This window comes from Balaenoptera physalus, assembly GCF_965194825.1.
Source record: "Balaenoptera physalus genome assembly, chromosome: 16".
NCBI lineage: Eukaryota > Metazoa > Chordata > Mammalia > Artiodactyla > Balaenopteridae > Balaenoptera > Balaenoptera physalus.
The window spans coordinates 19,787,078-19,809,337 of record NC_138898.1 but is presented as its reverse complement, the minus strand read 5'-3'; the positions used below and the strand labels follow the sequence as shown (position 1 = coordinate 19,809,337).

Below are 22,260 nucleotides of genomic sequence, written 5' to 3'. Positions count from 1 at the left end.
TGTTGCACACGTATCCATACATTGGAGCTAGAGAAATGGTCCATACACACAAAGCCCCTGCCTTCCAGGACTTTAAATTCTAGTGGAAGAGACAAAAAATAAAGAATAGACATATAATTTATATGGCAGCAAAGAGTAGTCTAAAGAAAAATAAAGGGAGATAGACTATAACAAAGGATGTACATCCTTTTACCTGGAAAGACCTCTTCATCCCTGCCATGCTATTCGCCCAGCCCAGTAAATTCCTGTTCTTCTTTCAGGTCTTAGCTTATGTTTCACAATCCTTTAGGGTCTTCCTAGCTTCTGAAGCTCTCTCTTCTCCTATAAGAACTTCTTTTTATCACCAGAGTTGCAATCTTATATATATTTATGTGAGTGTTTAGTTGTCCTTGTCTATATCATAAGAACCAAAAAAAACCAGGAAGTAAGTCCATGGGCTCAAGATTCTATCTCCAGCAATGAGCACATTGCTTAGCACGTAGTAGCCACTTCATACTTTTTTTTTTTTTTTGAGTAATGGAATAAGAAACTAAATAACATAAAATACTGGCTTCTGGTAGGGCCACAGAAAAGAAGCATCTTTCCTGAGGACCACGTGCCGCTACCTAATACAGCACATCAAATCCCAGCTATCTCCAGCCTAGTTTGCCTGCCCTGAACCAGTTCCCTAGGTTTGCATGCTTTCCAAAAACGCCAAAAAATGATTGAAAAATATATAGATCAGGTAGTATTCTTATATCCTGTTCATCACTGAGTAGCAGAAGTATTTTTTTTTCCTGTACAGCTTGTACCCCATGGAGAGGGCACAGGGAGCACAGAATCCTCTCTCTCCTTGGAGGTGTGTTTAAAAAAGCTCTAGAGAATAAAATTGACGGCCAAGACTTTGCAACACCCCTGATGATGAAAGCTGTATCCAGCCTTGCTTCTTTGTATATAGCAGAGCAGCAAATATAGTATTGCAGACCATGGGGGAAAAATGTACATATTGATTGTTATTATTGTTATTATTATTCCCAGATCTATTTTGTCTCAAGCATAAAAGAAAGAAAGGAAGTTACATTTCATTGAGTGTTCATGTTGTGCTAGACACTTTTAATAAAAATATTAATGATAGAAAATAAGATTATTCAAAGGCTTGCCTGCAAGATCTCATTCACTGTTTGAGACAGATTTCATTAGTATACCCATTTTACAGATGAGAAAACAGAAGCTCAGGATGGGAAGTCATTGCCTGAGATCACATGGTAGATGAGTGACAAGAGACAGGTAAGCCAGGTCAGTCTGTCTCCAAAGCCTTATGTAAGTCTCTAAACTTACTGCTTTAGTTTGGATTCCCCTGCTGAGAGCAGAGAATTAGAAAGAGTTTGGGTGCAGGAAGTTTATTTGGAGAGTGATCTCCAGAGACAGGATGGAAGGAGCTGGGTACATGTCAGGAAGAGAGGAAATGCCAACATAAGAGTGTTTGCTATGGTTTCAGATTTTAACTCTGTGGGACCTCTGGGAGATTGGGGCATTTATCCACCTGCTTCAGTTCCCCACTGGCTAAGGATAGCTCCTGAGGGTGTTAATTCTTCTACCCTTTCAGGAGAGGGCTGAGTAGGCTCCAGAGATTTTGAAAAAGACCTTGAGTCAGAAAAGCAGAAAGAAGTTCATCAAGCACTTAAGGCGAGGTGCTGTCAAACATGAGTCTTCTGCACTGGACTCTGAAACAGCACCTGAAATCGCAGGTGGGCTGAGAGATGAGGTACCGGCCACCTGAAGCTCTGCTACACTCACTGTGGCTCAAGTTCAATTTCATTTCTTCTTCACCATGACCTTGTGAGTTAGGTGTTAAGTTTTCTACCTTCCAGTGGGGAAAGACTGAGATCACGAATTGTCAATGACTAGCCAAAGGGTGCACAAGTGGGCAGTGCCCTTTGAGCCTCCATTTACAGGCAGATCTTTACAGTTGGCTTTCTTTCTGCTGTGCCACACTCTGTTCAACTAAGTTTGAACAAGGCTTAATGCACAAGGATGCAAGAAACCAGATCAGAGAAATCCCAGCCTTCACCCTCAGAACAGTTGAGAAGGGCATGAGACAGGGATATCACGACTCTACCATAAGACGGTGCTCATCTAAAGAAGAAAACACCAGGCAGACTTCCTCTGAGATCTGTCCTGGAAGCAGGAGGTCATCATTATCTCTAGAAACAGAGCTGATCTCTGTCTTATTGATATTATATCTTTACAATATAAACATCGATGTTTCATCAGTCTTCAGAGTTCGCTTTGAGTAGTGAAGACACTAGCATTTTCATTTGCCTTTTAATCAGTGAATGGCTCCAAAATTATTTATTTATGCATATCTATAAAGACACAACAAGAATCTTTGGGGGACGGGCATCCTATACATCATGTTTGTGACTCTTCATCAATTTCTCCCCCAGCAAATGTGCAGAAAGGATGGAGCATTCCACGGCCCTGTAGGTTTCTAGTTTTGTCTTCACTCTCAGAACAAGTGAAGAAAAGACTCGAGGCAATTACTAGAGAATGGACTTGAGGATATGGGGACGGGGAAGGATAAGCTGGGACAACGTGAGAGAGTGGCATGGACATATATACACTACCAAATGTAAAATAGACAGCTAGTGGGAAGTAGCCGCATAGCACTGGGAGATCAGCTTGGTGCTTTGTGACCACCTAGAGGGGTGGGATAGGGAGGGTGGGAGGGAGGGAGATGCAAGAGGGAAGAGATATGAGGATATATGTATATGTATAACTGATTCACTTTGTTATAAAGCAGAAACTGACACACCATTGTAAAGCAATTATACTCTAATAAAGATGTTAAAAAAAAAAAAAAAAAAAGACTTGAGGCAAGTCCCTCTGTTTCAATCAACCAGGAAGTGATTCTGGATGATAATAAGAGAGGATAGCAAAGAAGGGGAGAAGGGGGAAATTACTGGCTTGGTCAAAGCTTGCAAAACGACACCAGTGATTAAAACATCTTATGCTGTCCTCGGGCTGCAGAAGCTATCACTGACAAAAGATCTCATACACACACACACAAAAGGAAAGAAATTAGCCATTAAAAATATTTCAGCATAATGCAATTATTACAGCTGTATAATTGAATGGGGAAACCATTGATCTGTAGTAGAAAAGAAATTGCTCTTCTCATTGTGTTCCTATGAATATGTGAACATTAATCTCCATCTATAATCAACGTTCATTTCAAATCTGATTGCGTGCTACTAAACACCCGTAGCTATGCTAACATTATGTTAATACGGTTCAACATCATAGCTCCCAGCTTCACAGCACAAATATTTTTCTTTGGCAATCAATAGTAATTTCAGCTGAGTGGATGGAAGTCACGTTTTAATGGTAATCTTTCCTCCAAGCCTCCAAGTGGAAACTCAGTTGGTGTCTTAACATGGCTGCAGTGCGTTGCATATAATCAGAAAAATTAACCTGAAAAGAGAGAGGAAGGAAGGGAGTGGGGGTTGTGGATTAGAACTAAGAAGCAAGCTTGACAAAACTCTAAATCTACCTAATAGATGAAAGTGCTCATTAGGTAAGAAAGAAGTGAGGATGGGTGGGTGGATGGGATTGGATGAATGTATGTTGGCCGGGGGAGAGGCGTGCAGAAAGGGGGCTGGGACTGTTAAGAAATAAACTATTCCTCTGGCTGTAAGCCAATGGGATGGAGCAGCCGGTACCTGTGCAACCTGGATTTCGCCAAAGCAACAGAAAGGTGTGAGGAAACAATAGGAAGCTTGACAAACCTGGATGCAAGCTCTATGGAAGCACCTTTGCTTTTGAAGCTAACACTCGGATGTCTCTTCTTTCTCTTACTCTTTCATTCATTCATGTATTCATTCATTTATAGCAAGCAATAGAAAATTTTATAAATTTTTATATTTATAAAAATAAAGAAAATTTGGAAAGTGAAGAAATTTACAAAGGAGAAATTACCTTTTTAAGCACCTGTACTGCTGGGCACCAGGAATATAAGAATGAAATCGGCACATCTCTGCCCACAGAGAGTTGATGCTCCAGAACGGGAGTTAGACACATGAACAGCTTACATTAACAACCCCTATTGCTTTGGGAGTTCTCTGTACCTTCCCTGCTCCCTTAGCCATGATGTTCCTTTTCTGCCACGAGAAAAAGAGACAGAGAGAAGAATTTTTGCTACATTCATTGGGCAAGCATTAATTTCAACCCCCAAAGACTTATCTGAAGGAATTTTTAGGTGAAATCACTGGCTCAGCTCCTTCATCTAAGGCTGCTGCCCTCCAGGACTCCTTGTCAACCACAACACATCCTCCCATAGCTCCTTAAATCACAGGCTCAGTCTCTGAGAAGGGTCAAGTTTATGACTGTCAAGTCTGTGTGTTGTTTATTATAAGGCAAAGGAAAATAAAACAACACAAGAGGGTTCCCAGGCTCTTTTCCTTCCCCTAAGCGTTAACAAGGATTCTAGCGACGTCCCTTTCTTTCACTGCTCGCTCAAGCTCCCCGCCCTCTCTTGCCTGGGTCCTATTTTGAAGATCAGAGGGGAACATTCTCTGAAGGACAGCAGGGTAGACACTGAAATGAGAAGGGAAATCCAGAGAAGAGATGACAATGGGCCAATGAGAAAGGATGAGGAGAACACTTCCAGGTAAAGGGCCATCAACGTTAAATATTTGCTTGTTTTTTTTTGTTATTGAGCTGCATGAGCTGCTGGTAAATATTGGAGATTAATCCTTTGTCAGTTGCTTCATTTGCAAATATTTTCTCCCATTCTGAGGGTTGTCTTTTGGTCCTGTCATACAGAGTGAAGTAAGTCAGAAAGAGAAAAACAAATACAGTATGCTAACAAATATATATGGAATCTAAGGAAAAAAAAAAAAAAGGTCATGAAGAACCTAGTGGCAAGACGGGAATAAAGACGCAGACGTAGAGAATGGACTTGAGGATATGGGGAGGGGGAAGGGTAAGCTGTGACAAAGTGAGAGAGTGGCATGGACATATATACACTACCAAATGTAAAATAGATAGCTAGTGGGAAGCAACCGCGTAGCACAGGGAGATCAGCTCTGTGCTTTGTGACCACCTAGAGGGGTGGGATAGGGAGGGTGGGAGGGAGGGAGATGCAAGAGGGAAGAGATATGGGAACATATGTATATGTATAACTGACTTACTTTGTTATAAAGCAGAAACTAACACACCATTGTAAAGCAATTATACTTCAATAAAGATGTTAAATATATATATATATATATTTGCTTGTTTGAGTTCAGAAAGAAGAGAAATTTGTGAAAGAGAAACTGCCACGGATATGGGAAATACTGAAAATATTGGATAAAGGGAAAAATTTTTTTAATGTTTTCTTATAGTTTGCTGCTTATTCCACTTTATCAAGCCCTACAGAGACCTCAGTAGAGAAATTAACATCTCTTGACTATTTGTTTTCTTCTTTATAATTCCAAAGTGAGGAAAGATTTGAATTACTTTTACTTATTTCCTGTAATCTCAAAATGCTTTTTATAGGATGACAGTAATAATTATTATCAAATATGATTTACATAACAAAGCTCAAACTATTGGGGAGCCTCTCTCAGATGTATTCTTTATCCCCAAAACTCCTTCTCAACTTTAATTTCATCAGCTCTGCTTGGATTATTGTGACTGTCTCTCCCCTGGCCTCCCTAGAACTTGGGTTTTTACCTTTTAATCTGTCACCTGCAAGATTAACCAAAAAGCTTGCGTGATCAGGCTTACTTTTCAAGACATTTGGAAGCTAAGCATCCAGAATGTGGAAACAAGACTATATATTTCCATCCATGTTTAAAGTCACGCTATAGCCAATGAAGTACTTGACAAAATTTCACTAAACTTCCCGTTAAATGTTTAGAAGCCTGTTTTGAGTTTTACTGCTTATTAGCAAAGCCAAAAAAAAAAAAGTCACTGGAGAAAATACTCAATCTTCCCAACACAAGAAAAACAGCTGAAAGATTACACAGAAAACAGTATGGTAACAAATAAAAACGTATTCCTTTGTCAGCAGATTCAGTTAGAAGATGCAGAGAAAACCTTGCTGAAGATCTGAAGAGTCAAGTTTTAAAAGAAATTATTTGGTATGTGAGGTCTGCTGTAGAGTTGGGTGAAAGTACAGATATTTCTAACATTTCCTTACTTGTGGAATTTGAGACATGAAATACAGAATAAACTTCTTTTTAACACTGAAGAATATATGTAATGGAGAAAAAATATTTCAGCAATACATGACTTTGTTATGAAACCAATATTTTATGAAATAACTCTAAGTGGATCTACTGATAGAGTGACTAATTGAGTGGGATTTATTTTTCTTTTTAACTCCAGGAAGGTTACAAAGAAAGCTCTGGACATGAAATTCATAGACTAGATCATTACATCCATAGCAAAAACATAAAATAAAATAAAATAAAATAGTTGAAGTCGTAGGTGTGCAAAAAATGTTTACAGTTTATTATCATGTGCTTAATTTTGTAAAAGATCTTTAAAATACAAAAGAATATTTACCTTTATAATGAGATAGTGACAATAAAAATAATTTTCATAATGTAGCAAAGAACTTCAAGAGCTGCTAGCTTTAAGGTTATTTATTTTTCTTTTATAAAATGACAAGTGTTTTAAGTTTACAGAACAATTTTTCTGCCACTGAAATACCTGTCAGTATAATGTCACTTATCAGATAATTTAATAATAATAATAACAATGATGTTAAGAATAATAATAAATATAACCTCTCACTTCAAGGTTAAGGTGACATTTTAAAAACAAGGAACAAAGTATCTGTTCAGTAAATGAAACAGGCTATGGAGAGAGTGGTTTGAAAATGAATGTTGGAAAACATCTTCTCTGTTACAAATTTTGTTGCTAAAAACAATATAAATGCACTAATTATAAGAGCTCTGCCTATATACTTGGAAATACATCACAGAGCTGTTTCACCTGTGTAAAATTCTTCTAAACCAAAAGTTGTAGTGGAATTTGAAGTGTTTGCATGAACATACCGGGGCAACACCTTCCGATCATTTTGTGAAACTACTAATTGGCATTATGGAAGATAAATTGTCTCTAGATTCCATCAAAAACTACTGCATAATTGGTGGATGAAATGAGGTTGAAAAATGAGTTTGATGATGAGGAAAGCAGAGCCTGGGGTGCCCTTCTTTTGCATTTTGATCTATGTGTCAATTCCGGGGATAGATTGCTTTGTAACAAACCACTCTTAACTTTGCATGGTTCTGGTGTTTGAAATCCTCAGCTGAACAATTCTTAGGGTATCTGGAGCAGTTGCAATCAAATGCAGGTGGGGCTGGAGATACCTGAATGCTTCTTTTTTTTTTAAATTTATTTATTTATTTATTTATATTTGGCTGTGTTGGGTCTTCGTTTCTGTGCGAGGGCTTTCTCCAGTTGCGGCAAGCTGGGGCCACTCTTCATCGCGGTGCGCGAGCCTCTCACTATCGCGGCCTCTCTTGTTGCAGAGCACAGGCTCCAGACGCGCAGGCTCAGTAGTTGTGGCTCACGGGCCTAGTTGCTCCGCGGCATGTGGGATCGTCCCGGACCAGGGCTCGAACCCGTGTCCCCTGCATTGGCAGGCAGATTCTCAACCAATGCGCCACCAGGGAAGCCCCTCAAATACTTTTTAAAGTTCGCGCAGCGCTCGTGTGATTACAATGACTGATTCCTTTTCTTATTTTCTTTAACACACGTGGCCTGACATAGGATTGTTTTGTTTTGCTTGTGGAATATAATGCTAACAGCTAATGTTTATTGAACTTTTCTGATATGCTGAGCTCTGTTCACAAATGATGTAATTTGATCCTCTCCACAAATCTTTTAAGTAAGTACTCTGTGTATTTGGATTCCTTAGATACTAAAGACTAAAGCACAGAGAATTTTGTGACATCCTGGGTCACACAGTATCTAGTACCAAATGGATGAGAGTCACCCAATCTAATAGCAGTGACTGAGCTCTGTCCTGCCAGGTGGTTGAAAAGTCTGTAAAGATATACATGTTAAATTACATTTTATTATGCATTTCATGAATTAGTTTCATTCTAATTTATTAAAATAGATCACAAAAAATTATAGTATATCTTTTCTGTAGAATACTATATAACTGTCACAAAGGATGAGGTAGGTACTTATGTATTATCTTGAAAAAAAAATTGTAGGAATATATAAAATATACATATAGAATATACTTACTATGTATCTATTATATATATACAGAGAGAGAGAATCCACATTAGAAACTGTTACATGTAGTTCATACTGGGAAATGGGGATTGGGTTTATTTGACAAGAAGAAAGAAAGGCCCTTTTTTCCTTTTCTTACTGTATTACTTAGTGCCATAGTGGATGCGGCTCCGGGCTTGCCTCAGCCCACCCCAAAGATTACCTACAGCTTTGCCTACGGTTCCCATATATATTACTTTGGCTTCGACCTCAAGGTCCCCAAGCCTGCTCTCTCTCTCTCTCTCCCTCTCTCTCTCTCCCTCTTGCCCCTAGGATTTTTCTTGCTCTGCTGGCTTGGCCCAGGTCAGAAGCCCCTGTGAGCAGACCTCAACTCATGAGGGACAGAAGTTATGGATAAACACTCCTACGTCTCTGAAGTGTGTTCTTCACAGCTTCTCATGGGTCTCTGTGGACTGTACCCCGGTTATCCACAGCAGCCCCCCCTCCCCTTTTCACACCCCCTTTACTGGCATTCCCCCTTCCCTGTCTCAGTTCCCAGCATGCTTCCCGGGATCACCTCCCAAATAAACTGCCTGCACCTGAATCCTTCTCTCAGCATCTGCTTTAGAGAGACCCCAAACTAAGACAAACAGTATTTGAACTTTTTCTTGTGCTCATGTAACTTAAACAAGCAAACAAAAGACAAAAGGTGTTATTCATTCATTTAAATGAATAACACCATCAAAGAGTGCACTAGTTCCAGGCACCAGCATGGGTTGCGTTATCCCTGTTGCACAACCTGGACTTCTGGCTGAGGGTCTGAGTAGCCTTCTGGTTTCCACTAATGGACACGAACACATTCTGAGGCCACATTTGTATCTAAGGAAAACCAGGCTCTGGACAGGGTCTCTCCAGCAAGGCTTGGAGAGCAGGATCCCAAGCTCACTGCCTTGCAAAACAGTAGCATGACTTGTTTCTTTGTTTCCCGTCCCCACCCCCTCTCGCAACCACCTTTGATTTAACACAGCTTAATGCTCATCACCACACCATTACTAAGGGATGCTTGCTTCCCACGAGCGCGTAGCCTGGGCCGAGAGACCCCGCAATTCATTGTCTGGCTCTGCCACAGTGCCCTGGGCCCTGGCCCTGGGGAGCCAAACTAAGTCGTCTCAAGATTACAAGCCGTTTCAGCCCAATCAGAGGTTATGGCCCCTACTTTTTAACATCCTGCTTTTATTTGCAGGCTATGAAGTGTAATAGTTCACCATTTTGGTTTAAGTATCACCATAAAAGTCAGTGAGATGGAACAGGCCATAAGTAGTTCTTTTACATAGTGTAGCTGAGGCTGGGAGCTTACGTCTTCATTAACCTGCAGAAATGGCTCTGAAATGAAATGCCGGGTGGGGGCTCCTCAGCGTCAGGGATCAATCAGGTCCTGTGAAGTCACAGCCGCCTCCTTCTGACCCCATGTGCCTCACTTTGTCCCTTCCTGGTGCTGATGGTGAATGAGTTGGGAACTCAGGAAGGAAAGGAGCAGATGAACGTCGTAAGGAGATTCTGTGGATGAAACACCCAGCTCTGGGATGAAAAGTGAAAAACTCTTCCCGATACAGAGCTGTTTGCCCAGGAAGACATGTCTCCTTATCAACCACCGGCCATCAAGTGTTCTGGGTCGCCAGAATCTGTCCCAGAGGCATAGAATCTGCAGGCATAGGCTGTGGTCTGGATGTTTTGTGTCTCCCTCAAAATTCAGACTTTAAAATCCTAACCCGCAATGTGATGGTATGAGGAAGAGGGGTCTTTGGAGACATTAGGGTAGAGTCCTCATAAATGAGATAAGTTCTCTCATAAAAGAGACCCCACAGAGATCCCTAAGCCCTTCCACTAGGTGAAGACACATGAGAAATCAGCAGTCTGCAGGCTGGAAGATGGCTATTACTAAAACCTGACCATGCTGGCACCCTGATCTCCAACTTCCAACCTCCAGAATGGTGAGAAATAAATGTCTGTTGTTATAAACACAGAAGCTACCCAGTTTGTGGTATTTCATTATAGCAGCCCAGATGGACTTAGACAACATAGTATGACAAAACAATTTTATTCTGCTTATCAGGGTGGCATTTGCTTATGTCAGAATTCCAGGGGACATTTTCTACCCATTCCATGGTTCTGTGAGAAAAAAAGAGTTCTTTAGTGAAATAATTTGGTGGAAAAAGTTAACCAGGGATTTTTCACTACATAGCATTTAGGACTCAAAGAGCTTTAATATGTTGACAAATACACAAATTGCCAAAGATTTTTATTTGAAACTTTTCTCAAAGAATTTCTCTTAGAGTTCAAGTTTCATGCCTTACTGACATAAGGTGACCTTCCTCCCAATGCACACATGGAAGATTCAGAACCTTGCCCCATCCATGGTGACCTAACACTTGAACACACAAGAACCAAACACTCCACTGCACTAAGAGATACATATCAGCCCCTCCTTTTGCAGCTGCCACTCATACACTAAGGTTCCCATCCCTCTTGCCTAATTCCGCCCCTACCCCTAAAGGACAGGGTGAGAGTTTGTAGCCAAGACAAGTTGTCTTCATTTTCTTTATTGCCAAGCCATTATTATCTATACGTTTATTATCCCATCTCCTTTTTCTCTCCCAGCACCAACTCTCTATATCCAATTTTACCCAACAGATTTTTTTTTTAATGAAGAGATCTACCCTTGTCTTATAAAAAGGGCCATTCAACCCACTTTCTCCCATGACTAAAATTTGATAGGTCTTCAGTACATGTTAGTGTCTTGTCTTGTCTTTCCATTCTTTTCTTTTCTTAGAAAAAAAAAATCCTAAGAGCTAAAGCTCTTCAGAGTGACTCTCGGATTCGATGGGGCCAAAGGCCCACACTGACCAAGGATGCCATGGTCATGTAGCAAGACATAGGCAACTCCTTCTTATTTTCACATTCATGCCAACAATGCTAATCTATCACAGCATAACCTATCTCTTTACATCCCTCCTGTGGATCCATTAAATTTTCCCTGAGAGGTAAAACCTGTTTGACCTCTCTGCCTTGACTCTTGCTTCCTTAAAATTCTTTCTCTTGAAAAGCCTTTCCAATCATCTTTATCTTCCTCATAAAGGTGAAGTCATGGTCGTGTGGCCATCTCTTAACAAACATGCATTTTCTGGTCTAAGCCAGAAAAACTATTCCCCTGCCCCTTGTAAGGTCTTCACTTTGCAGAAATGCCTCTTTTATTCAATGTCTTTCAAGTTGTCAAACATCGTCCTTTCTGGTCCATGGTTCCCCATTCCCTTGTCTCGTGGGCACATCATGCGGTAATGGGGTAAGAAGGAACATCATACACCAGTTCCAGAGCTTAAGCCCAAGAATATTGGAGAAATCTCTGCTCTACTAAGTCTGTGGCTATGGAAAGAGCATTTTTTTTTCATTGTACAAAAGAGATCTGTAGGAAAGTCTGTCTTTAGACACCCAGAAATAATGTGTGCTCCCTCACCAGTAAGTAAACATGGCATCTAGAATGGGGCAAGTCCAGTCTTTCATTTTGCTAATTGCAGAACCAAATTTAGCTTATCAATGGAGGCAGCTCCTTCTATTTCAGCCCAGGTTCTGTACTCAGCAAGAGTGTAACTTGAAGTCACCATTCAGTAGTCCACTGACAATTTGGAGTTAAAGAAGGAAGCTAAGATGTAGCCTCTATAATCTGCACATAGAAGATTCAGAACCTTTGTTCATCCATGATAACTTAGCACTTAAACACACCAAAACCAAGCATTTTACTGCATGAAAATATACCCAACATCTGGTCCTTTTGTAGCTGTTATCCATTTACTAATGTTCCCATCCCCCTATGCCTAGTTCTTGGCTCCCTACCTCTAGATGATAGGATGGGGGTTAAAACCAAGTCCCAGACACTAAGCTCTCCATAAAAAACAGATCTCTATCACATTCACTCTGCATGGCTGTATTTCTGATTCACTGTCCTCTAGCTATTTATTTCCTTCAACTCCACCCTCCCCAAAATATTCCAACAATAATTTTGCATTTTCTCCTAATTTTGCCTTTACTGTTTTTTTTTTTAAGTTTAGGTTCCCCATTTTCTTATCCATTATACTCTTGATTTAACCTCCACAGCTATTTTGATTATTCCCTTTAGATTATTCCCTTTTGATTATTCCTTCCATCAAACTTATATTGATACCCCACTGGGCTTTCTCTGGCTGGTACGTGGGGGCCTGTAAACTGTTTCTTTGCCAACCATTTACATATTTCCAAGGATGTAGCTACAGCATTATTCTTACTGCCACCTTTTTGTCAAGAATAACATTTCTAATAAACTAATAGCAGCAGATTCTCTCCAGAAAAATTATGGAGCTCTCATCAAAGAACTATGCTATTGTCCTTTCCCCCAAAGTGCTGCCTTTGTTGGTACTTGCATCATTTACCATTTTTCTTTGTGTTTCTAGGAAGCTTGGCTTTCTCATCTTTGAATTATTCCTCTGGAACAGTTAGATATGCCTTGGACCTCATACGCACAACATCAAAATGGTGTATTTTCCTACAGGATTAAGGATTAAACTTGCCACTACCCGTCCCTACATGACTAATATGGGCTGGTTTGTGTCCCCTCAGTATAAGGTATCCAAAACACATTGAAATCATCTGAGACATGAGTAAGATTTAGCTTATTCCCAATCCTCCTAGATCCCAGGACAACAAAGACTTCCTTGAACTGGTGACTTTATGATTGTGATCCATTGCCTTGGGCCTCAAATGACAGAATAGAACAACATTAAGACCAACAGGGCAGAGCGAAGGGCAGTGGGTGTCCAGAACTTGAAACAGCCACCACCGTCTTCCTCAAGTTAACCTCTTGAGAACTCCCTGGGGAGATGAATTTTGTACCCAGGACTCATTTATCTTCTACAGTATTCTCCTAATTGGCTTCCCGTCTTCCTTTCATTTCTTCATAAAGTACAGATACACTACCCCACTAGAGCTAATATCTCTGCTGCTGATTTGTGGACATTTCATCACCTGATGCTCTTGCATCCGTATCCATCTATCTATCTATCTGTCTATTTCCTAAATTATTTTCCTGTGTATTTTTCCAGATGTTTGGAATTGCTAGAAGTCTGAACTCTGATTTACAGAGAGGAGGCAGGGGGAGGGTGTTATTTAATGCAACATGATTTGAAGTGTCACACAGTCTGTCTATATTTGGAAATATCTACTTTCCTGGCATCACACAGAACCAGACACAGCCTAAGGCCTTATGTTTCCTGTTTAACTTAACAACCTACACAAGTGTCTCTTTTACATATTATCAATGTGTCTTTAATAGTCTTGCAATTCCTGAAGCAATCTCAGTCTGATCTGAATATGAAAAATCCTGCAGGCTGTGGTATGTGAGGACCCAAATGGCTCACACAACCAAGTACAGTTTCAAGATACACACACTAGCCCAGAAAAGCATCTTTCATGCCTTTTGAAGAACACTTATTCTTTTTTTTTTTTTTTTAATTTATTTATTTATTTTTGGCTGTGTTGGGTCTTCGTTTCTGTGCGAGGGCTTTCTCCAGTTGTGGCAAGCGGGGGCCACTCTTCATCGCGGTGCGCGGGCCTCTCACTGTCGCGGCCTCTCTTGTTGCGGAGCACAGGCTCCAGACGCGCAGGCTCAGTAGTTGTGGCTCACGGGCCCAGTTGCTCCGCGGCAAGTGGGATCTTCCCAGACCAGGGCTCGAACCCGTGTCCCCTGCATTGGCAGACAGATTCTCAACCACTGCGCCACCAGGGAAGTCCAGAACACCTATCCTTAATTGTTGTATTTAACATGTGTTTAAGGCTCATGGTCTGGTAGGATCTTTTCATTTTGTTTTTATCTCTGTTTTGCCATGGGATGGGGTGGGGCAGGGTGTGGTTTACGAAAACAGCTCAGTGAAATAGCATAAAAATGATGCACTTTCTTGCTCTGTCATATTGGTCTCCACTCTCTATCAGTAAAATATTGGCTACAGATAATTTCTACAGTCCTCCTTGAAGGCTTCCAACAACAGCACAGATGTGTGTGTTATACACAACATTAGCTGTGGAAAGAATAACAGGGTTAAAGAAGACATTTTCCAGTTATAGGGAGAGGCAGAACCACTCTGACTTTTTTAGGGTGAAAGCAATCAACTGTGAGTCTCATTGGGGTAGCCTTGGTGAGCCCTCCAGACTAGAAATTCAGACACCCAACTGGTATTTTGTCTCCTGAGTGAATGGGGTAGCAATGAGGAGTAATATGAACGAAGCCTAGGAGAAAAAAAATGGAACAAGAAAAAAGATGGCCATAATTAGTCTCTGGACTGGATAAAGTTACCCTTTAAGTTCACTCATCTCCAAGTTCACTGAACAACTTTCTAACATTTTTGTTGAATGTTCACACCAGGGAAGAAGTAGAGGAAGAGATCCTTGATAATAAACAGAAGAAATATATTCACCTGGAAAGTAAAGGTGACTGTACATTGGTTCAATGTTATCTGGTTTATACATCCATTGTTTATGAGTTTGGTTACTGTGAGTTGGTTCCAAGAATTTGAGCATCAGACGAACAACAAACAATCAAGTTATATTTTAGGACATGCAAAGTTGAGAGGTTGTCACTTCTTTACCCTGGCCCATTGGACTCCCTCTTTGAGAGAATTTGAATCTTGAGTCAAGTATAAAAATTCATAACTCACTGGAACTATATTTCTAGAGGCACTTTTTGAGATTTCCCATGCATTCCTATTGCTGAGATTCCCTCAAGCTCTCCTGATTTCTATCCTTCTAAAGGTTGAGAAGTGCAGCTTTTCCTTTACTTCTCTGAACTATCCACTATATACTTCAAAAAAAATTTTTTTTTTTAAATTTGCTTTCATTAGCCAGATGTGAATTCTATTTCTTGCAACTTGGGACCATTAAGTCATTCAGGAACCACGAGGGCTTTTCCATTTGGGTACAAATCAAGGTACTTGAAAGCCACAACTTTTTAACTGGATTTCAGGACCCAGGGGCAGGATAACTAACCTTTTATTAGGGAAGCTGTGAAACCTGCCTCCTCCTTTCCAGGCAGAGACAAACAGTTCTCCACCCAGGCCTGACTGAGCAATGTGATGGTCGGAGCCCACAGGCGTTCGCGCAGGAAGGAGCTGCTGGAACTTGCTCAGGAGGCTCTGGCCAGCACCACGTGTTAGAGGGCCCAGGAGGAGGGTTCCTACCTCACCCTGGGCGGTCGGGTGGAAATAAACTGTGTCTACCGCCTGGTTCTGGCAGCAAAAGCAGCACCAGCACCAGAGAAAGTTCGGACTCCAGATCCCCCCAAAACCAGGAAATTCCACGCTGGAGCTAAAATTGTAGCTCCCCAGCCGTGCTCCCAGCTCGCATGCACTGCAACCACAGCACAGCCTGTACCCACACACCAAGTGACCCACGTGGGTTGAATTACGGAAGCACAGAACGGCTGGGGCTGAGGTCCTCTGTACCTCTCCCACCCTCGGAACCGTGGGGCAAGAGGGATCGTCACCCTCCATGTGCTTGAATACTTGGAACAAGCTGGCTGTTCATTTTAACCGCGGCATCAGAAACAGAAGACTCACACACGCGAGCCAGGCACCGAACTAGAGAGTTAATGAAAATTATCTATCCACTCTTTCTGACAACATTTTGTTCAAAGTAATATTAACCCCATTTTACAAAACTTGCCCGGGTTTACACGACGTTTATGTGCCAGGTTTGGAATTTGAGCCCAGATTTCTTATGCCTGAAGCCTAAGTAACTATTTGATTCTTTCTAACTGATGGACCTGAGAGTGTTTGCACTGATGCTACTATGCTCAAGTTTTTTTTTTTTTAATTAGAAAACCAGACCCCTTACGCTATTAGAAGAGCCAGGAAATGCTTTCCTCTAGGCCAGGAGATTTTCCTCTGCCTGTCCTGACGAGGTCATTGTCATGCTCAGTTCACAAAGGATATGACTTGGAGGAAAGAGCCCTGGATTAAGAATTAGGAATCCAAAGCCACTGTTGGCATGACATGGGTTCTGACACTTGTCTTCTTTGTGTCTTCAGCACATTCGTTTCTAAGACAGGGCATAACAACGTCTAGCGGCAATAGCTGTGTGCTCTGTGAATAAGGCAGTGATGGATCAAAAGGTAGGGGAGGAAGCTATCTGCCCCAGTGGAGATAAGTTTTTATTACTGACATTGTTTAGACTTGAAAATGAAGGTGGCTTTTAGTTGGTTTATGATTGCTTTTAAATTGTCTTTAGACAATGCAACCCTTACAACCTGCCAGAGGGAGTGGGGTGGTGGGGTGGGAGGCACTCCCAATTCTCCTAATTCTGCATGTCCATAGATCAAGGAAGCTACCAGAAAAATTCAAGGCTGCTGCTAGAAAAAGACTTATAGACCACAAACATCAAATCCGTGACTTACAAATCCAGAAATTAAAGCCCCTAAAAGAGAAATGACTTGCCCAAGATGACATAGTAAATCAGTGACAGAGTGAAGGTTAAAGCCAATCTTCTTAATATAAAAGGGAATTTTGGTACAAATGTAAAGTAATATTATCGCAATATCTTATGGCTGGAAAAGCACCCCCTAATATTTCCAAGGAACCCAGGCCCTTCCAGTTCTGATTCTGACCCTCAGGCAGAGTTTCCTTGGGTGGAGGGAGCACAGGACTTGGATCTCAAAGACTTGGATTCAAGTCCTTGGGTGCTGATGACCTCATAGTGTGGGGAGGAGACATGAACAGCTAATTCACGCTATCAGGTGGAAATGACTGCCCAAGACACCAGCACAAGCAGTGTCCCAGAGAGCACACGATGAGTTGTCAAATTAGCAGAACAAGAAAGTAATGATCACGGAAAGCAGAGTAAAGCAACCACTTTGCCTCTTCCATGAACCCTTCCCAGCTCACCTTACATCCCTCTGGCTTTCTAAGCCCTTCATCAGTTACTTCAGTAGGTGATTTGCTTGGTAATGATGTGTTTATGAAACACGATGTTTCAGGGAAACCATAAGAGATTTGGAGTCAATAGACCTATGTTTATAGCTCATCTCTGCCATTTGCTAATTGAATGACCTTGAACAAGTTCCTTTACCTTTGAAACTAAACTTTCTCTTCTGCAAAGAGGGAACAATAACCTATATTTCTCATGACTGGGTGAGAGTTAAGTGAGAAACTGGATAGAAAGCATCCACCACTGTCCTTGGTTCCCAGTGAATGCAGAGTAGCTCCTTTTTCTTCAGTTGGATGGCTAACTCCTTGAGGGTAAGTTCAGGTCTTTATATGACTCAACATCTCTCATGGCTCTTTCACAGTGGTACCCAAAGCACTGTTGATTTGAACTGACTCAAGAATGGTCAGGAGACAAAGGATTAATCTCCAAAGTTTACAAGCAGCTCATGCAGCTCAATATCAAAAAACAAAAAACCCAATCCAAAAATGGGCAGAAGACCTAAATAGACATTTCTCCAAACAAGATATACAGATTGCCAACAAACACATGAAAGGATGCTCAACATCACTAATCATTAGAGAAATGCAAATCAAAACTACAGTGAGGTATCACCTCACACCAGTCAGAATGGCCATCATCAAAAAATCTACAAACAATAAATGCTGGAGAGGGTGTGGAAAAAAGGGAACCCTCTTGCACTCTTGGTGGGAATGTAAACTGATACAGCCACTATGGAGAACAGTATGGAGGTTCCTTAAAAATCTAAAAATAGAACTACCATACGACCCAACAATCCCACTACTGGGCATATACCCTGAGAAAACCATAATTCAAAAAGAGTCATGTACCACAATGTTCGTTGCAGCTCTATTTACAATAGCCAGGATATGGAAGCAACCTAAGTGCCCACTGACAGATGAATGGATAAAGAAGATGTGGCACATATATACAATGGAATATTACTCAGTCATAAAGAGAAATGAAATTGAGTTATTTGTAGTAAGGTGGATGGACATAGAGTCTGTCATACAGAGTGAAGTAAGTCAGAAAGAGAAAAACAAATACCATATGGTAACACATATATATGGAATCTAAAAAAAAAAAAAAAAAAGGTTCTGAAGGACCTAAGGGCAGGACAAGAATAAAGATGCAGACATAAAGAATGGACTTGAGCACACAGGGAAGGGGAAGGGGAAGCTGGGACGAAGTGAGAGAGTGGCATGGGCATATATACACTACCAAATGTAAAATAGATAGCTAGTGGGAAGCAGCCACATAGCACAAGGAGATCAGCTTGGCGCTTTGTGACCACCTAGAGGGGTGGGATAGGGAGGGTAGGAGGGAGACGCAAGAGGAAGGAGATATGAGGATATATGTATATGTATAGCTGATTCTCTTTGTTATAAAGCAGAAACTAGCTGATTTTCTTTGTTATAAAGCAGAAACTAACACACCATTGTAAAGCAATTATACTCCAATAAAGATGTTAAATAAATAAATAATAAAAAATAAAATTAAAAATAGAATGGTCAGGAGAGAGAAGAGGAGAGTCCATGAACAACAGACAAAAGTTGGATTTCCACTATTTTTCATTGAATATCAATCAGAATCTGAGTTGAGTTTCTTGACAACTCTTCATGGCCCTGGGTCACTGTGTGATTCCATCACTGGCTTGATGCAGAGTTATGCTGACAACCAAAGAAGAAAAATTACTTCCCCGAACATCTCAGAACCCAGGTGGTTTTACTGGTGATCACTTTAAAACTTCCATATGGCAATCTCTACAGCGTATTCCTTCTCCCAGGACATGTAAACCGATAGAAAACTACAAATGCAGTAAAGTAAATGAAACCTTCATGGCAGAACCTGACCAAAAGAAAAGTACCACTTATCATTATAGCCATGAGAGTGCTGTACCAAAATTAGTCACAAGTGCTAAATGGTTTATGAAAAAAATATTATTATTATTTACAGGCATACCTCAGAAATGTTGCAGGTTTGGTTCCAGACCACTGCAATACAGCAAATATTGCAATAAAGCCAGTCACATGAGTTTTTTGGTTTCCCAGTGCAAGTAAAAGTTATGATGACACTATACTGCAGTCTATTAAGTGGGCAGTTGCATTATGTCTAAAAACAACAATCTACATACTTTAATTAAAAAATACCTTACTGCCAAAAATTGCTGACCATCATCTGAACCTTCAGTGAGTTGTAGCCTTTTGCTGGTGAGGGTCTTGCCTCGATGTTGATGGCTGCTCACTGATCAGGGTGGTGGTTGCTGCGGTTGGTGTGACTGTGACAATTTCTTAAAATAATACAACAGTGACGTTTACTGCATCGACTTTTACTTTCACAAACAATTTCTCTGTAGCACGCAATGGTGTTTGATAGAATTTTACCCACAGTAGAACTTATTTCAAAACTGGAGTCAATCTTCTCAAACCCTGCTGCTCCTTTATCAACTAAGTTTATGTAATATTCTAAATTCTTTGTTGTCATTTCAACAATCTTCACAGCATCTTCACCAGGAGTAGATTCCATTTCAAGAAACTATTTTCTCTGCTCATCCATAAGAAGCAACTCCTCATCTGCTCAAGTTTTATCATGAGACTGCAGCAATTCAGTCACATCTTCGGGCTCCATTTCTAATTCTGGGTCTCTTGCTATGTCCACCTTATTTACAGTTACTTCCTCCACTGAAGTCTTGAACCCCTCAAAGTTATCCATGAGGGTTGGAATCAACTTCTTCCAAACTTCTGTTAATGTTGGTATTTTGACCTCTTCCCATGAATGTTGAATGTTCTTAATAGCATCTAGAATGGTGAATCATTTCCAGAAAGTTGTCAATTGACTTTGCCCAGCTCCATCATAGGAATCACTATCTATGGCAGTTATAGCTTTAGAAAATGTATTTCTTAAATAATAAGACTTGAATATCAAAATGACTCCTTGATCCTTGGGCTGCAGAACAGACGATGTGTCAGCAGGCATGAAAACAGCATTAATCTCATTGTACATCTCCATCAGAGCTCTTGGGTGACCAGGTGCATTGTCAATGAGCAGTAATGTTTTTAAAGGAATCCTTTTTTTCTGAGCCAAAAGGTCTCAACAGTGGGCTTAAAATATTCAGGAAACCATGTTGTAAAAAGATGTGCTGCCATCCAGGTTTTGTTGTTCCATTTATAGTGCACAGGCAGAGTAGATTTAGCATAAGTTTTAAGGGTCCTAGAATTTTTAGAATGGGAAATGCACATTGGCTTCAACTTAGTCAACAGCTGGATTAGCCCCTAACAAGAAAGTCAGCCTGTCCTTTGAAGTTTTGAAGACAGGCACTGACTTTTCTCTAGCTATGAAAGTCCTAGATGGCATCTTCTTCCAATAGGAGGCTGTTTTGTCTACATTGAAAATCTGTTGTTTAGTGTGGCCACCTTCATTGATTATCTTAGCTAGATCTTCTGGATAACTTGCTGCAGCTTCTACATCAGCCCTTGCTGCTTTACCTTGCAGTTTTATTTTATGGAGAGAACTTCTGTCTTTAAACCTCATAAACTAACCTCTGCTGGTTTCAAACTTTCCTCCTGCAGCTTCCTCACTGCTCTCAGCCTTCATAGAATTAAAGAGAGTTAGGGCCTTTTTCTGTATTGGGGAATGCTGTGGCTGGTTTGATCTTCTATCCAGACCACTCAAACTTTCTCCATATGAGCCGTAAGGCTGTTTCACTTTCTGATCATTGGTGTGTTCACTGGAGTAGCACTTTTAATTTCCTTCAAGAACTTTTCCATTGCATTTACAACTTGGCTAACTGTTTGGTGCAAGAGTGCCTTGCTTTCAGCCTGTCTCAGCCTTCAACTTGCCTTCCTCACTAAACTTAACCGTTTCTAGCTTCTGATTTAAAACAAGAGACATGCAACTTTTCCTGTCACTTAGAGGCATTGTAGGGTTATTAATTGGCTTTTCCATTACTGTTGTGTCTCAGGGAATAGTGAGTCCCAAGGAGCAGGAGAGACTTGGGGGAACAGCTGGTTGGAGGAGCAGTCATAAATTTGCCATCTTATATGGGCATGGTTCACGGCACCCCAAAACAATTATGATTGTAATGTCAAAGATCACCCATCACAGATCACCTTGACAAATATACTAATAATGAAAAAGTTTGAAATATTGTAAGGATTATCCAAATGTGACCCAGAGACAAGAAGTGAACAAATATTGTTGGAGAAATTATACAAGTAGACTTGCTGGACACAGGATTGTCACAAACCTTCAATTTGTAAAAAAATGCAATATCTGCAAAACACAATAAAGCAAAGTGCAATAAAACAAGGTATCCCTATATGACTATTTTATTATTTATTACAATAAAAAATAATATTTGTTCCAAACAATTGAAAAAAAGAGTTTTATATTAAGGAACACACACATATATATGTCTGTGTGTGTGTGTGTATATATATATATATATGTGTGTGTGTGTGTGTTTATTATATATATTATATATACATATATAAATCACATTGGTCATCTTAATAAAGGGCAAATAAGCATTAATTTGTTTACTGATTATGATGGGAATTCTAAAAAATGGGGAAAATACAATATATCAGTCAGTCAGGGTCCAAACAGGAGACAAAACTCATGTAATAATTTGACCAGGAAAAGTTTAATACAAAGAATTATTAACTATAACATGGGATTACCCACTAAGGGGTAAAGAGATTTCCAAAGACTTTAGGAATAGCAGAGTAGGAAGCAGCCGCTAGCTCTAGGGCTGAGGAAGAAACGCAAGGAAGGAACAGACTTGGAAGACTTCCCAGAACAGAGATCCAGACCTGGTTCACAATGGTGCTGCTTTGGTCCACTGGATGGTGGAGAAGTTCCCCAAAGTGTGCATCTCTGCAGGGCTGGGGGAAGCAGCCCATGGTACTATGTCATGTCCTGGTAGTGAGTATCAGTGGGTGTCCCCTGGCTGCCTCCCACTAGAGAAGCAAAGACTCCATACCAGAACCAGGATAAACAGCCCCTTTCTAGTCCAGTGTCTCTCCAGCACCCTCTACT

The 22,260-nt window shown here is 40.6% G+C and overlaps 1 long non-coding RNA gene across 1 annotated transcript; it reads right to left on the bottom strand.

The window, feature by feature from the left end:
* Nucleotides 1-1,907: 1,907 nt before the first annotated feature.
* LOC309645383 lies at nucleotides 1,908-21,669 on the bottom strand. Its single transcript, XR_014254848.1, has 3 exons — nucleotides 9,560-21,669; nucleotides 3,958-4,139; nucleotides 1,908-3,453 (listed from the first exon to the last, which is right to left on the bottom strand). It is a non-coding gene; the product is annotated as an uncharacterized lncRNA (long non-coding RNA).
* Between the last annotated feature and the right edge of the window lie 591 nt (nucleotides 21,670-22,260).